Genomic DNA, 19,490 nt, shown 5'->3' on the forward strand with positions numbered 1-19,490 from the left:
AATGTTTGCATTGAATTTTGAAGTCGTAATGGTTAATTTATTTATATTTACTTGTAATTTCCTTTAAATTTTAGTCATCTTTAAATTGAACGGATATTTTTAAACTAAGCTAGCCAATTCAATTTTATGGGCGAGTGTATTAGGTTAGTATAATATTTATAATGAATTACTTTGAAAATCTTTCTAACGGTGTTGAGATAAGACGTTTTGACATCTGATCGTTCGGTAAAATTATTTAGATTTTCTGTGTAATTAAAATTAATAATAATACTCGGTCGTAATAATTATTCGAAAATCTGAGATATTCTGCAAATCATGAATGATTTATATCAAATGATTGAGGTATATAGATTTACTATGTTACACTAAATGTACATGTAACAATAATGATATTGGCACTCATAATATTCTTAGTAGTCAGTTGTAAGACACAATATATAGTGAACGTATATAATAATATTGAGTCCGCCTGATGGTTACAATACAATTGCATATCGTATTATGTATAATACCGTTACGACGTCGACGGAATCCAACGAAAATGACGTTATGACGAAATTCAATGCCAACACTTGAAAGTCACCTGTCAGTTTATTAAAGAACTGGAAATGATTTCGACCTACGTCAAGCAAACGTGGCAAGTACCCCGTCACCGTAACATAGTATTCATCGGAATATACAGCTCATCTAATGCATTCATAACAAATATTATAACCCTTCTGGCGCACGTTAATACGTAATGTATAATGTATATACGTACAGGGTAGGGCCTGTCATAATATTATATATACGTCATGTGACTGCTGTGTGATTCATACAATTATAATAAATTAGACTGCTCACCACAGACATAGGGAAATATGCTAATGATAAAGCATTCCTCGTTGTTTACATTTTGTGTCGTTTTAAAATGTCAATAAATAATATAACACCTACCGCGCGTTTTCACCGTACGAATGGTTTATGAAAATCGTATTTATGACATTAATAGTATATGATGTTTGTGCTTCAGGAACAGCAAGAGCATACCATTTCCCGCCAGTAACGTCGAGAAACCTATATATATATACATACAAATGCATATAAATGATAAGTTATAAACTATCTTATCCTAACCTAACATTACTTACCAGTTATAATACTTGGAAGTTGTAAAATAGTATTGTAAATACGTATTTGTAACTTGTACCTACTCATCACGAAACACTACCGTTAAACTGAGCACCTTCATTTTTTTTCGCGGAAATATCAAAGACGGTAAGGTTTATGTATATATATATGCACGTAAATGTAGGTGCCTATATTATAATGCAGCATATTTGTACCATAACACACGTACATATATTATTATTATTTTTTGTAGTATACTTATTATACTAGTTACTGCGGATAATCACTAGCGCAGGAATAAAAATAACGAGAAGGCGATGTCCAATTTTAATAATCGTTTGGGTTAGGTTACATCACATACGATATAGCTGGTATACGGCGCATCGTGACTTTGAAGAATATTTATTATTTATTCACACAATTAGGATGACTATTTAAGCGCTATATATAAAATAATATATTATGTATATATATATATATATATATATATATAAAACATTAAAATACTCCGAGTAGTATTATATTTAATTTATGTAAACGTAAATACATGTAACGCGGTAGTGGTATATAATACATATTATATATTATGTACACCGTACATAATATATATAAATCTCAAGAGATCGCGGCAAAGTTATAAAGCCGTATATGCATAACAAGCACAAGATGTATCGCTTCGTTATCGCGGATATATGTCTTTTCGACGATAAAAATATATCATTATTCTGATATATATAAAGGTATATAATACAATAATACGTATTATGTATGGTTGCGGACTTGCGGGTTTATAATAACGATTTGCGGGGAAACGCATGCACTTCCATCAGCGGAACGAGTTTTAACGTGTAAAAGTGCATGGCCCTACACTATATAATATAATATTTTATATGCGCGCAGCAGCCATAGACATTTTGATAAACGTACGGATTTTAAACGAGATCAACTCATATACAGCATAGTATATTCGTATTAAATAACGCACAGCAGCAGAATGCAACAGATGTTATATGATAGCCCCATTCGCTTATTTCATTTAAATCACTCACGTTATTCTCCCGTACTGATTTTTTTTTTAAGTTCAAGTTTTATATCTCATCAATGTAAAATCATAGAATTTTGATATATTATATGAACAAAACCGGCGGGTAGTCATGGTAGTCCTGGTCGTGGCCACTTTTCTTCAAGAATAAATGTTTTATATCGTATTGAATGTGTCGTCTATAATATTCTATAAAATAATAATTGTCTAGACAAATCAATTATACGATTTGTTATATGTATTACGTCAAATAATCATAATAAATAATTGTAATAATATAATTATAAAATATGTAGGTATGTCACGTTAAACTAATATCAACTTTAGGGCTTACCTAGAAAAAAATGTCCATCTTACGCCACTTAAACAAAGTAGATATATTCATGCAACTGTGAAACTCGATCAATTTTGAAAACTATTTCCCTAAGGCGCTTTTCAATCGAAGGCTCACATAATATCATATACCTTTACAATAGTAATAATATTTTAAGCACTAACACAAATCACAATGAGGCGAACCTGTAGAAGTACATCGTCGTAATTATATTATTGTATTGGTTGACTGGAAAATAATAATAACAATATAATACGGTTTACGCGGTTGGCGAAACATAGTTTAAATGATAATAATAAATAATAATAATATAATATTATATATTATATATATATTGTACTCGGTTATCAAATAAACGTCAAGCGAGCAAATAAACGATCCACCCGAAGGCATTGTGCGTTTGTGTAACTGAACGGCGCACAGTTATGTATTTTTTATTATTTCGTTACTTTTCCTAATACAATGTATGTAGACAACAATGATGCATTGTAAAACCACGAGTTACAAAACACTCGTGTTTGCATGAATGTGTGTGTGTGTGTGTTATATATCGTTGCCATCTGATCCAACACCGAGGACATTCAAAACTAAAATACTCTAGGTACACATATAGGCACACATACATGTATCTCTACATATTTAACGTTATTCGTGCGTTACATGGTGCTCTGTGAACTGAAACAAAAAATATACAGTTAACCAAAGAATCATAATATAATATATATGTATAAATAATAATAGATGATATTAAGAACATTTTCATAAAAAAATATATTTTTATTCGACGCATCTTCTTCCCCTGATGTATTTGTATTTATCCCTGCCGTGGACCTAGCAAACTTAATTTCGATTGGCGTCCAAATGTGTACAATATCCGTAAAAGATTTAAACGCCCGATACGTTATTGGAGGTTCATTGAACAATAATGTAGACAAAACGCATGTTTCTATTGCTACTGCAGCTGGCGTTTCTGTGCAGAATTACGTCAATGTTATGTGGATCTGGATTTAGGACTTTGGCAAGGTGGTATTTCGGAAGCGATTTTCTCTTTTTCATTTCGAAAAGCTCATTTTCTGTGAGGATGTGTTTGAGGTGCCACAGCTAGTGTACATTGGTTGTTCTTCTCTTTTCATAAAATGTTAGTGCGTAGTATGGATGTGACCTATCTTAAGGAGCGTGATGGTTGTCTTCTGTTTTCTGGAGATGTTTTTGAGGAAAGGCCGAAGGTATGTGGTTCTTTTTATCTTATGTAATTTGTTTAACTTGTTTGACAGTGCCATTCATCTTCCCATATTTCATGAGTTTCTTTGACGATAATTATTTTGACATCCTGGTAAGAAAAGATCGGGAGTATAGGATAGTTATTGGATAATTGAGCAATGAGCGAGTTTAGCAGCTTTGTCGACCTGATAGTTGTCTTCAATGTTGCAGATATAAAAATTATTCATACACAAATCAAGATATACATCCCTGAATACAAGAAAAATTTACCAGTCTTTTGGTTTTAAATAACCTTGAAAAATCTTATCTAAAATTGTTTGTACCTATTGGCATAAAAGGGTACAGTGGGCTTTTAAATACAACTTTAATGCATCATTTAAGAACACTAAGAACGCTTAAGAACACTTTTTTATTTTAATACAGAATGATCTTTTTAACATATGTTAAAAACTATTATCAATTTTGAATTTATTTTTTGTTTTTTGTAATCACTGTAACATCTCTTCACTTTGTATAAAACTATATAAAAAAATGTTCGATATATTTATAATTTTAAATCAAAAGAATTTAATATTTTTGAACCACACCATACATTTTTATTTCATATCTTAAAGCAGAATATTTTTCTAGTAATTCTATGTTCAATACATTAATTTTTTGGTTTGGTTAATTATTTATACTTATTAATATTATTTCCAAGTATTAAACTTTACCAACCCCGCAAAATGTTGTTCCACTATATTCCTTTCATTGAAACTTTAAAAACTTGAAAATAATTAATTGGTATTAAATAGCAATAGTGTTGTTATATTAAATGCTATTTTGTAATAAGTATTAATATTTTAAAATTATGAAAAAAATAACATTTTCAAATATGTAAATAGATTTTTAAATAACGAGTGTTTAGTGAAAATATCCAATCTGTAAATTATACATAAGAATATGAGTAACGTTAATAATATTAATAATATTATTGAAGACATTTTAAATATATAGTATTATAGCTCGATTTTTTATGGTTATGTGAGTGTATAGATGTCATAAAATTATAAATCCACTTAAACTTGTACAAACATATTATACAGACAAGTGTTTATAAATTGTGGCCTAGAATCGCGTAACTATACTACCGTCTATCAGATGTATAACCGATCTAGCAATAAATACATACGTTCAAAGAAAACAAGCTGATGGAGCAGCTTCGAGATTCTATTTATCACACAAAGCGTGAGATAAATTATCCTATTATAAGATATATAATAGGTACATACGAACGAATTTAACTGCAAACTTTCTCAGGATTCTCTCTTTCTCTCCATGAGAAGTTGTTAATAAATAAGCACATTAAGTATAGCTATGCATATATTTTGCAGATCATCGTTACTTTAACATCCAACTCACCTACCAAGTAAATTTATATACATATTATTTATGTATATATGGTGGTTATAGAAGATTTAATGCTGCAATTTATTTTATGATTATTTATTTATTGAAGTATAAACAGCGTACCGTTAAATTCAAAACAGTAATAATATTATACTAAATACATATAACAAGTAAGTGCATAAATATTATAAAAATTTTAAATTTCAAGTTAACGAACTAATATACATTTTATATCAGCTCTATAATAAGTAGACTAATAAAAATTAAAACAACAATGAACTCATTATGTTATAGAACTTTTAGATTACTTTGATAACTGTAAACTGTTAGTAAGTATTTTTAAAAAACATTACTAGATTTCTAATACAATATTCATACCTATTTTTAAAAACACTTGTTTTATATAGTTTTATAATAATTACTATTAACATGCGTGTATCATAATATTAAAAACTGTAATTTATATTATTTACTAAACGTCTAAGCTATATAACCAATCAAATTTGAGTTTGAAATGCGTGAATGCAGAAGAAAAAAAGATTCAACAGGCCAAATCTCGTATGTGTATAAATTTCCCAAAAAAAATAAATATATATTATACATATATGTTTGATGGTGTTTTTTATTAACTTATTAAAAATTATGCCTATTGTCTACAGATAATTTAAATTAGGTCATTATACAATTATGAGATGGTTGTAAATTTAGTGGTCAATACTTCAGTAGAATTAATATTTTATCGAATGTCACATATAACTATCTAGTACCTAAAATAATAAAATATAATTAAACTAAGCTCACTTTCAATAAAAAAAATTCAACTATAATTTAAATACTTCCTATTCCAAACCCAGCTATTGTTATTACCTACAATTGATAATAATTTCGTTTACAAATAATTGGTTGGCTTTTATAACCTATGTAAAAATTAATAACAAAATCAAAATAAAACTTTATCATAATAGTGCTATTATTTCCTACAAGGTGGTTATAGAGGTATAAACATTGATTATAAATTGATTGAAAAATGTACACCAGTTGTGATTTCCATCGGGAGCGCTGCCTATTCGATGAAGGCTCGTATGATATTCATATTCCTATATGAAAATACGATGCACATTGTTTGAAAATCCATAAAAATATAACATATCAATTAAAGGGGCTGAAACAGGCCGAAAAAACAAGTAAAACAACCAAAATTCCAGACTAAATTATGCTTGTAATATTTGATGGATTTTAATTTAAAAAATAGGTATGAATTTGTATTTTAGTCTTCTAGGTTTCGATCGAGGCGATTTTTGATACTTCAAAAATTCAACACGTACTTAAGTCTTAAAATAAAGGAAATATATAATTCTTTTAATTATTAATATTTTAATATCTAAAATTTCTTCGATCGAAACATTCGAAACCGTAAAGACTAGATAAAAATTAAAATCTATTTTCAAAAATAAAACCCATCAACCCCAAGCCTCGTAATTTTTTCTGGCTTATTGATCTTTTATAAATACTTCAAATATGGTGTATCAATTTTGATCATACCGTTTTTTTTTTTTTACTTATCTAGTATGTCTCTTAAGTGTTTTATGCCTGGGTGTAATTTATTTGGTGTTACCCAAACAAAATAATATATATAAACAGCAGGGAATAAAACTGTAGAAGACATGAGCTTAAAGTAAGAATAAATGCTAAAATGCATTATGTGCCATACAAACTTTAATATGTTTGAGACCTCTTCGGGTAGTCAGTGCTCTCGATAGCAGTTACGAGTGATGTACTTTTTTCAGCCCACTATTATAATGATACAAGATAGGAAGTGTTTAAACCTCTATATATATATATCCACCGTGGTTTCCTAATTTTTTTTATAATTAAATCATCATTTAAACATCCTTCCACGTTTAGCTTAGGTTATTTTTGGAATGAAGACATTTCTTTGACAAAAACACCATCGTCCATCCTCATCACAAGCATCACGACAACGACAAAGACAATAAAATAATAAAAAAATATACTCTTTAGATGAAATATCGAACGCGATCCGCAGTCAGATGATTAGGTCAGGAGACCTGCACGAAGATCGTTTTCGATAACTAATCAATCGCTGTGCTGCAACCAAAGCGTACGACATACATATATAAATTATGCGCTTATGAAAGTTTACATCTATATTCAAATGTATACATATTTATGATATTGACGGCCGTTTTAGAGTTACCGAGAAAGGAGAAAAAAAGACCAAGTGGATACGATTTTCATATCACGCCCGCGGGGCCAAATTTGGAAATTTCTCTCATGGATTGTGAAAACCGGATGGATGCGGGGAGGCTGTACACGATATGGGGGAAATCAAGCCGCGCATTATACGAATAAATGAACTATATATATTACTTATGCATGTGACTGACGGGCAACGATATAGACGACTAAAAATCACACACACACATATGCATATACAGTATACACGTCAAAGCCATATACGGTATAATAGTATAGATATAAGTGCAATTTAAAGGTATATATAATATAATATACACAGAGAGACTGCGTTGATGTCTGGTATAATTAGCATATTGTAATTGTATACACACACACACAGGCACACACACACACACACACACACACACACACACACACACACACACACACACACACACACACACACACACACACACACACACACATATATATATATATATATATATATTTACGTCGTCTAGGTTTTTTCTCTTCATATTTGGAAAGCTCTCGTGGTTATTAAAACACGCTGTAGCCTAAAACTATACATTTCTCTATCAGGGGCGTTTCTGGACTTTTTTTTTATATTATATAGTATCGATAATCGAAAAGAACTGCTCGTGTTTAAATTATAATATTATATAGGTGATGTGTAGTGCGACACATGGAACGTAATGCCACGTATACACTATATTGTGTATACCTAATGGATGTTTGAAAGAAAAAAAAATTATTTCGAAATACGAAAATGACCGAGACCCGATCTCTAGATACATAATATTTTAATATACTTAATATATGTACATGATGAAACGTCGGCAGTTTTTTTATATATAAAGCAGCGAGAAATTAGTGGCATAGTTATAAATTATACCTTATAAAAAGGTTTTTGGAGTGTTCTTTACGAACTTGATAGGGTAACATGTGATCAAGTGATAAGAATTTCATGGACCAACTGATCGCGTGTAGGGCTAGTAGGGGGAGGACATATTCCAGATATTATTTTTTATGTTTAAACTTCAATTTTTTTGAAGAGAATGATATGTTTTTTTTTGTTTTTTTTACATAAATAAATTTGATCTACAGTAATTTTAAATCCGACGTTCTTTTTGAGATACCTTTTATAACTGATAAATAAACTTACTCATCCGAATTATTGACGTATCAAAATTTAAAAAAATAAGGATCTGCAGTTATTTATTCGCACTCAAAATAAAATTGGTATTCGTTAGAAAAATAATAGACACTTATCATTACAGGACGAAGTTCACAAGTGTTATAAAAGTATTAAATAGGTATTATAATATCGTTTTTATAACTTTAAGTAGGTATCGACTTGAAAATTTCAAAAATGTAAAATTCGAATAAATCGTCTATTTTCCTGTAAATATATAGGGCCAATAGAATGTGATTACCTTACTTGAAATATCACTCACTACATAAAATTATAATATTGTACTTAAAGACAATAGACCAAAAGGCGCGTAAACAAAATTATAATAACCTCATGATAATCGAATAAATTGATGATAATTGACGCCCGACGGGTATAGGTTTTATAATATGTAAGCAATAAGTAGAAGTTTTATTATAATACTTATGAGTACACGTGTAAATGTGTAATGATAATAAAGACTCGACACCGCGGTTAAACGACGACGGCGGGCGACCCGCACCCGACGGCCACTTTCTCCACAGCACTGTTACCATATCAATTTAACATAATATAATTTTTTTTTTTTACATTAACGCTTCCGTCTAGCGTGCGCGAGAAAAGAACGAAAAATAAATAATAATAATACGTATACGCTACCGCACACGGTCGCACGCTCGTTTGACGGCCGCGGGTGGGCCATCCCATTCAACTCCTATAAAACTCGCGCGGAGATCTCGTCGGATGCAGCCTGCGCCGTGTACCGTATACGAAACGTACGTCGCGCAATATCAAAACGAATAATACAATAATATTATATACATAAATAATAGTGAAAGGCGCATATATTATTGTTGTCATTTGCTGTATTGTTGTGACGTCGTACCGTTTAAAGGCGGACGGTAGAGAAAAATAAATTGTTGGAGACAAGAGCCCGACGGGTATCCGCGCGCGATCACCGGGGACCCGCGAGTGATATTATTATTATTATTATTATATTAAATGGAAAACGACAGCCGTTTAATACAATACAACTACGCAATGTGATGCTCGTACGATCGTATCACCGAACAAACTGCGTATTTCGTAATTTTATTTTTCGCCGACGATTTACTTTCGTTTGAATTTCTTCTCCGCATGATGGTTTTTTTTTCGTTTTGTTTTGGACTGCACCCGGTCACCGCCACCGCTGCTCTCCCTTTCTTTCGTCATTGTGCGTCTAAAATGATGATTATTATTATTACAAAACGCATTTGATGTTTGAAGGATTTTATGTCATCTCGGTGTTACGATGATCACGGATGACACGCGCATACATAAAAGTTAGATATCAGTACGCGCGCACACGCTGTGGGAATATATACGACGCATATTTTATTATAATAATACACTACTGTATACTATACTACCGTGTACAATGCTCCTAGGTTTCACGTAAGCCAAAATCAATTAATTGCATGGTGACGTGATTACGATTTCAACGTGGTTTGGCATTCGCACCTAGCGTGTATAAAAGTGTAGAAGTGTACTTATATGATATTCACACAGTCACGCGTACAAAAAGCTCACATCAAATTTGATATAAAGTAAAAATGTTTATAATATTTTTAGTAATTTGAGAAACGATTTAATCGTGGTAATATATAGGATCGGAAACGGCCGCGACGATTTTATTTAACGAATAATACATTATTATTATTATGTTATCTATTGAAAATTTCGGTACACTCAGCTATGTGCCATATTCAAAGATAGCCAAGTTAATGAAAAAAAATTAAATTGAATTAGTGTTAGGTCAATGATAAGAACCTTGAACTATAAGTTAATAGTACAAACTATTCAATTCTAACAGTTCTAAAATTGATATAAAGAAAAGACGTTAACGGTTAAAAAGAAGATTATTGTTGTTATTTTCTTTTTATATATATATAACCTAAGTCACACACATTGGATAATTGGATAATAGGTATTATTTTTTTTTTTTGAAATAACAATTAAACATTTTGTTAAAAATCATCCTATATAACTGCTATTCCTTCTAATTGAACACTAACTATAGTGACTTGGAAAACTTAATACGTTTATATCAACTATATATTATCAAATGAAGATATACTTATTTCTTTATTTGTATATACAATTATTGTATAATGTATATACTATACATACAGAATAGTTATACATATAAAAACATTCATTAATTATTAGTATCAACCACAGTTGCAATTGCAGATATCAGTTAAGTAAGTATTATGAAAAGGAACTTTAACTTATCATATTATTTTTTAAATCAACTAGAAAAAGCTAATTTGTTACAATGAATTCTTTAACTATTTAAGTAAATTAGACAATTAACAAACTGTTTAAAAAAATATATATATTGTAATTGTATATGTATTTGATAATTATAATATATTTTATAAACTTTAAGAATAAAAATATTAAAGAAATATTTTAAATTTATAAAAGCTGTAGTTTTAATTGTTGTATAATTATTATAAATGTATTTATACCATAGGTTTAGTATGATAAACAAAAAAACGATTAATTTATACATTTAATTCATTAAATAGACACCAAAACACAGAAGCAACATAATATACGGGTCTTACTTATATATGATTAATTTCTCTTTCAGTATTCTATTAAAAACAAAATAGGAGGGTCGGTACCTATATTATATAGTTGATTATATAGTTGTTTAAATTACATATTATTATTTTAAAATTATCATGTAAAAGTAATATCAGTGAATCATAATTTAATTTGCGCATAATACCTGTACCTAAGTTTTTTAATAATTATATTGACAAGTAATTGGGAAAAATCAATATAGGTACAAGTGTTGATATGCATCATCTATGTATTTTACAATTATACATGACAATGATATCAATTTCTTCTAATTAGTTAGAAATTTCATGACAAAAATCTTTTAGTGATTATTTACGTTCACATATTAACTTTGAGAATAAATTTTTTTTAAAAAAATAACACACACACATAAATATATACATATATATATAATATATATTGAGTACTCTTATATTAATAAGATTAAGCATATAATGATAATTTAAGATTAAGAATAATGTCAAACTAATGAATTATATTACTAAATTTAATTTAAAAGTATTTCAAACTTTTATGATATAAATCAACTAATAAGGTTGTATTTAAAATTACAAATTAAATCACATATACATTTCAAATATTTCTTGAGATTTTTGGAAATTTCTTATTAGAAGGTTTTCGAAAATGTAATATTTCTAGTTCTAATACGTACTTATATAATTGTCTATTCCGTAATAAGGTCACAATAACATTTAATTTAAGGGTGTGTATACCGAACATTTTTCGGTATATCACATGTTTCATCAAAATCTGCATAAAGAATATGCAGATATTATGCTATATTTCATACATCCATTCAATACAATTAATTTTGCCATACCAATCACATATAGCTGTATATAACATACACAATATTCGTTATACATTTCCAACACAAAATGCTTACACACCTCTTTATTATTAGTATTAGTATTATCTTTTATTAGTACTTGCATATAAGATTTTAATAACTGTATATACGTACACTATACCTATTACCTACTCATATACTCGTATACATGTATTATGTATACAAGTTAGAGAATTTTTAGTAGGCGGTTCTGGTTCAGCAGGTTTATTCCATTTGAACGTCCCTGCAGTAAACCTAACAACTTTTAAATACACCATTAAATCGCCTTTTTCAGATAGCTTGAACTTTTTTTTTGTTTCGATAAATACCGAAAACGGGTTTGCCATTTTACCACTTAAGCTCTTGAAACGGTCGACACCTCTTTGATCACGACACCGACTATTTCCCGCAATATAATAACTGTTAACCCGGAAATGCACACGGTATTACATGCGCGTGAGTGTGTTTTTTTTTAAGGCATTTAATTGATTTATGTGAATCACCACTATACGACATACTTTCTCTACAAATACTAGGCGATTATTTCTTTTTTCCCCTCCCCTTAGCCGTCATTTCGTCCTAAACGCTGCTTGCCCGCATTTCAAAATAGAACAATACCGGTGGAAAATGTGTTACGACAAGGCTAGACGCGTATGCGTTTTACTCACAGTTAACCTCTTTTACCGCATAAGGCAATAAGATAATATTTTAAGTATCGCGTTACATTGCTCAAAAACAGCCTATATACATTATAGTTTATTACAGTTCCGGTATTCGTGCCTCTTTTTGTTCTCAGTCAAAGTCCCAATAAAAAAGCATTAGTGTTTATGGCTCATGGGTGTAGCGTTAGTATTGATATGTTTACAAATACTAAACATGCGTTATAATAATATTTCAAATAATTCGGTTTAATTTTACTACTTTAATATCACTACAATTATAATCACCCCCCCCCTCAAAAAAAAAATGTTAACAGGATTTTATCCGAAAATAGGAGTCTTATACTAATATACATTATACTTATGCATTTCCTGTATATTTGTTTGAAAACAATTATATACTGTGTATTATGTTATTTTGTACGTATATGCTGCACGAATAGCTTGTAACTCAGATGGCGAGAAATAAGATTTTATAAAATAATGATAAAGAGAAGAAAAAATGACTATATATGTACTGTATTATGTCAATATACCATTGAATAATTTTTAGTAATATGCATAATTATTACAGAATCATATTGTATGATCTTTAGAATCCGATTATAATATCTAATAACTTAAACATAGAAGCTAAATTTCCATATTTATATTTTCCAACATAATAATATAGTATATAAGTATATTATTACAAAAGTAAATTTAAATTTTCAAAAAATTTCAATTATATTCATTAAAAACCCTATTGTCGAAAATGTGTCATTAATCGTAGAAGTTATGATGGATTAGATGATAAGTAACATGCATTTTTAATTACTTATTTCAAATCGGAAAGTTTTATAGTACTTCGATATCTAAAAGTCAAATTTTAGATGTATACTTTATGAGTAATAAATATTTAAAATTTTAATAAGTTGTATGGAACGCAACTAGGTAGCAGGTACCCTGCAACGTTACTGTGCTTATCAGAACTTAAAATACTTTTATTATAACTCATAAGCTACTCACCTAAATTCCAATATTTCATAAAAATATTTTACTTTGAAAGAAGTAGTTAAAATTACATAGAATTAAAAAATGATAGCAATATAAAATATTATATTTTAGAAAAATTTTGTTTTTTTAACGATTTTAAATGATATTATATGTTGATAAAAGTTTTTAATATATTAAATATTTATGTAAAATAATATTATAATTATAATTTTATGATTTATGTTATATTATTTTGTTGGCAAAAATTAGATGAATTAGTTATATAAAAAAGTATTTCTCGTGTATAATAGTAATATAAATATATAATAATACTTAATACAATAAGACTGACCGTCTCTCCATGACATCGTTTTTCGTATTTATACAATGATTTAACATAAAATTTAAATTTATCACATCCATTAAATCAGTGATCCAATCAATACGAGGTACATACGATACCTACAACTATACAATAGAGCGACTTCCGTGTGGTTTTTTTATGCATATTAGCGTATTAATATGTAATTATGAAATACTAATTATCAACTGTGCTGTAGTTGCAAAAAGATTTATTATTATTTACTTTTATTTGAAAATGTTGTTACAGTGAATAAAAAGTGTCTCATTACGATAGACAAGACAAAAGTATGATACATTTTGTGTGGCACAACGGTTGAACGGTAACAATAAATAAGTACCAATTTAAAATATACCATCACATAAATTATTTATATTTTGCTGATATATTATATTAAATAAAAATATTGAACAGTTAGCGTAAGGACATAATTATGTATGAAAATATATGATATAGTTATTAATAGATAAAAATCGGCATGATATTATGATGATGAAGGTTAAGGTGAAAGGCATTCAAAAATAATATTCAAGTGCACAAAAAAAAAACCGTATAAAATATAACTATTAACCTTGAAATCCATAACGCAGAATGCAGCTATAAGTGAATGCAGTTATATTTATATATAAACGTGTAAATATATACGAATATGTTAAATAAATTGTACGGAGAGGTCACTTTACATAATCGTAATTATAAGCCATATACATATATTATGTCAACATTTATAAAAAATAAACTGTGTGTTCTATATATACATTATATATGTATATAAACGTAAATAATGTAAATTTATAATATATTTCTTAAGCTTAATATTTATATATTATGTAATATAGTTCACATTTCGTCCAAAACTTAAAAATGAATAAATTATATACGTTAATAGTTATGGTAGGTGCATATATGTAAAAATTAAAGACACAAAAGGGTGAAATACAGAATTGGAATGACTTTTCCGCAAAAGGGGAACCTGTAAACTTTGACGTGAAAATGTATAGCGTAATAATTGTAAGCTCAACAAATTATATATATAGGTGTATATATTATGCCTAAACATGAAAAAGAAATTATTTTTAAGTATCACGTTGTATTTATCACGGCCTAGGTGCTACAACAGCTACACACTCTCTTTGGAACAATAAATAACAAGATTTCTACACATTATCTATCTCTTAACATAACGACTTGTCAAAAACATACATTTATGAGATTTATATTTTATCTTCTAGTTGTAATATATAGTCGGTAGATATAATATACTTTCGATTTATCATCTTCTTAATTAAAGCTTGTATAGCTGTTAACAGCAAGTAGAAGACATGGAGTGTAGTTAAAATACATTAAAATTATACGTTTATTTAATGGATTTAAATCGATCCTATGTCCCTATATAAAATAATTATTGCCGGAATGAAGCAATTACAAAATATATGCCGGCACGTCTTATTATCGGGTTATTAATTATACCTACTTCTAGGATCTATCTATTTTTTTCTCTTATAGTACTTAGAAGCACGTTAGTTTGCCGTATATATTTTATTTGATTTATGTTTAACTTTGTAACTTTGTACATTGCAATATCACGCTCTTGTGTTCTGCCGTGACCACAATTCCTGCAATTAAGTATAGTTTAAATTTAAATTTTAAGCTGTACTAATATTGGCATAATAATACTTAAAAAACATTTGATCATAATATATAAAAGTCAAAAATGTAATTAATAGGTTATTGATCATAACATTCATAACTTATAATCAATTTTAAATAAATTGTTAAAACTTCTTTATTTTTCATATAATGTAAGAGGTAGGATAATATTTTATATTATATAGAAATTATATTACTCTTGAAATAAACAAAATATAATACATCGTAAAACTCAGTATACACATTACTATTTAAATTAAATTCATTTATCAGCTAAGATACTTTATTTGAATCGAAATAATGTTAAAATATTATGGAAAACTCAAGTATACCGTTCACTTCTTTTATCAACTAAATTGATTCGAACCGTTAGAAACAGGAAATTAACGACCCTCCAACATCTATTTTATGAACTTTAGTTATTTAGGTCATAATAATAACTAATTTAAACTATCAATTCCAATGCTAAAAATTGAATAAATTGAGTCCAGTCCATATTGTCATATTACATGTATTTTAATTTATATATAGACAATGGTTTGATTTAAATTATGTATCTACTTAACTACGTACTGTTGTGTATACGAGTATCGAAGAATGAGTGTATTAATTTAAAGGCTTGAAATATTACATACTATATTGTATAAGCACAACAACAATATGTGTTTTTGTTATAATATTTTTTACATACATTGGCAAATTAAATAGTCTTTCTCTAAACATCCATATAAAATAAATAAGCTTCATAATGGACAGAATTAGTGCAGCTAAAAATAAATTAATTTAATGGCACTACAGTAATAAAATAAAATACTTTTTACAGATTCAGATAATTCTGAATTCTTGGTTAACAAACTCGGAGATTATCTTTAAAAAATCAATAATTTCTTCAATTTTTACCGATAAAGTAGTCACTTATAACTTAAGCAAACAGAAAAAAATACATTTATTATTTATATACTTTAATATTATTTCATTACAATAATAATTATATGAATGTAAACTTAAACGATTTAAAAAAAAACGTATACTCGTACATACATAAAACTTATTAAATACCAATAGGGCATTTGACAATGAATTTTCAACATACTATTTCAATCAACAATAGTATATAATATAATATTATGTTTAAGAAATGAAATGTGTCATTAGGGAAAGTATGCAATTTCCATACTATTTAAATCGTGAGAATTTGTTTTCAATCTAAAGTCGTGGGTTCACGCAAACCTATATACATATATATATAGCTGTACAAAAAAAATCGTGTTATACTCCTTTTGTTTCCTATTTTTTTTTTTTTTTTAATATGATGGCTGATGGCTATAATATTATTATTATTATCTTTTTATGTTTAGTTACACCTATACATAAACAAATTGTTTCACCAAATATTCTCACCCCGTTTTTCCTAATATAATAAACGTATTTAATTAATGATTTTAGACATATTTCTATATATATATATATATATAAATTATATACTTCGTTAAATTTTGACAAATTTCAAATAAATCTAAGTACTCAAGAAATCCCATAGCTGTAAAAGTGAATTTATTATTAATATACGACTCAACATACATTGTAATTTATATTTAATGTTTACTAACTTAAGTGCTGAGATATAATAATTTGTATGTTAAAATATCATTAGTAAAAAAAAAAATACATTGTAATTTCACTTAATATTGGTGCTGGTAAATATTTAAATAATTCAATGTATCGAGTGTTATCATAAATGTATAAATATTATTGATAGAGAAAGCTTATTATCAAATTAAAAGTGTGTGTATCTCATCTCCAAAAGAGATAGTCTTAATAATGATCCTGTTAATAATTCAATTTGCTCTGACCCGAATATCTGGACTAAGCTTTCACATTACACTATTAATGCAGTAATAACTAATAAGTAATAGTAATAGTAACAAGTTTATTCATGTCACTGTATTGACATATAGAATATTCGTGTTAATTCATCAATATATATAACTACATAGTTTTTAAGTATTTTTTAAAGTTGTAAATCAATGTTTATATGGTTAATTTAATTTAATTCACTAGGCCCATTGTAAATGAGAGTCTTAAAATTTTAATAGATTACCTTAAATTATCATGAATATTGTGCATATTTGTAATTTATTTAAAATTTTTACAACTGTATTAACAGTGGTTCTTTGTTTAGTTAAAGCCATAGCCTAATATTTTTTTTAATATGTCCGAGCCCAACGGCTAGTTGCTAGACATATCCGAATATTGTTCGGTAACTTAGTTAGGTAATACAAAAAGGAATAAATTGAAACTTATTTTTATAGTCAGGGCAATATAATATGCAAAATAACAATTAAATACTTCCAGCATTCGAATTATGATCGAAATACTCCGATTTTTTAATCAGTACCTAAATAGTTTAATTAGATAAATAATATTTAAAATGTATTTCTTAAAAGTACAGTCAGATATTTAATGCCTTAATGGTAAATAATTATAATTATTATAATAAACAAAAATTGCAAAATAATGAAGTGGGAAAAATATTAAGAATAATGAAAAATTAGTTTACATATTATCCCATTAACATCGCCATTATTAAGGGCTATAAATAGATAAAAAGAAAGAATACGTTTTACGTGAAGAAGTTAAAATTAAGTGAAGAATTAGTATGATCATACTTATATAATACTTTACTAATTATTAATTAAGCTGTAACTTAATATTTGTAATTACTAATTAATAATTACTTATAAACCTATATTTTTCTGTGATTTAATTTATTGTTAAAATATCAAGTAATTTATTATTGTAAGCTTAGTACCTATACTATTATTATATTTGTTGGCTGTTGTATAAATTAAATTATAAATTAGTCATGTACCTCTCCAACTGACATATATCTTATATTTGTATAATTGGAAATTGCTCGTTTATAATATAATAAATAAAATAAATAAATTACTTATTTATAAATTACATTATTATATACACAGTTTAGTGTAAAAACAGTTGTTTTAGACTATATCCATTACATTACTAATATTTTCTTTAGGTATTGTGATATTGTGTTAAACAAAAATACTTTTGTGAATTGTTTATCTTATATGAAATAAAAATTTAGACTTTTCGTCGAATGAAATTATTGAGAGGTCCATTAAATTTTCATTTTGCCCGAGTTGAATTGCAGAAGTATATTACCACTGTGCATCATCGGTACACATTATTTACATAGTATTTTATAGTTTACAACATATTTAAAATATAATATTCATTTCAAAAAGAATATACACTCGACATTCGGAGGAGTGTGCAAATAAACGCGCGTAGCTATGGATGATAAGTGCGGCTTAATTTTACGGCGGGTAGTCCATCACAAAACAAACATAATATAAATAATTTAATAATAGTATAGCTTTCGAGTTGCAATACAATCGTTTTTTTTACGACGCATTGCTATCACAAAAAAACGCGCATGTTTTGCCGGGCGACCTATAGTCAAGACGGCGACAATAATAATAATAACAATAATATATTATTATTCACGTGTATATAACATCAAGTCACGAAACCGAAGGCGTCGGAAGCGAGGCGCGGGGAGAAGACGTCCGGATCATTCTGATACATTATATATTTGTCTACTATTTATCATTAAGTGTTTGTGTGTATAACCCGTTGGCCGTGATAATAGCAGTGCCTAGGAATAATATCGCGGAGAAAGACGGATAATAAATAATAATGATAATAAAAGGAGAAATGAACGACGATCACTGGTGCAGCAGCTGTAGAGAGAGAAATGAAGACCGCCGCCGCTGCTGCTGCATCTTCGCGCACCGCGCCGTGCGCGTTCCCCTTCCGCAGGCCACCGATTGCTTTTTCCTCCGCACGCGCACACAAACACACGCCG

The sequence above is a fragment of the Rhopalosiphum maidis genome, chromosome 4 (assembly GCF_003676215.2).
Source record: "Rhopalosiphum maidis isolate BTI-1 chromosome 4, ASM367621v3, whole genome shotgun sequence".
In the NCBI taxonomy this organism is placed as follows: Eukaryota; Metazoa; Arthropoda; class Insecta; order Hemiptera; family Aphididae; genus Rhopalosiphum; species Rhopalosiphum maidis.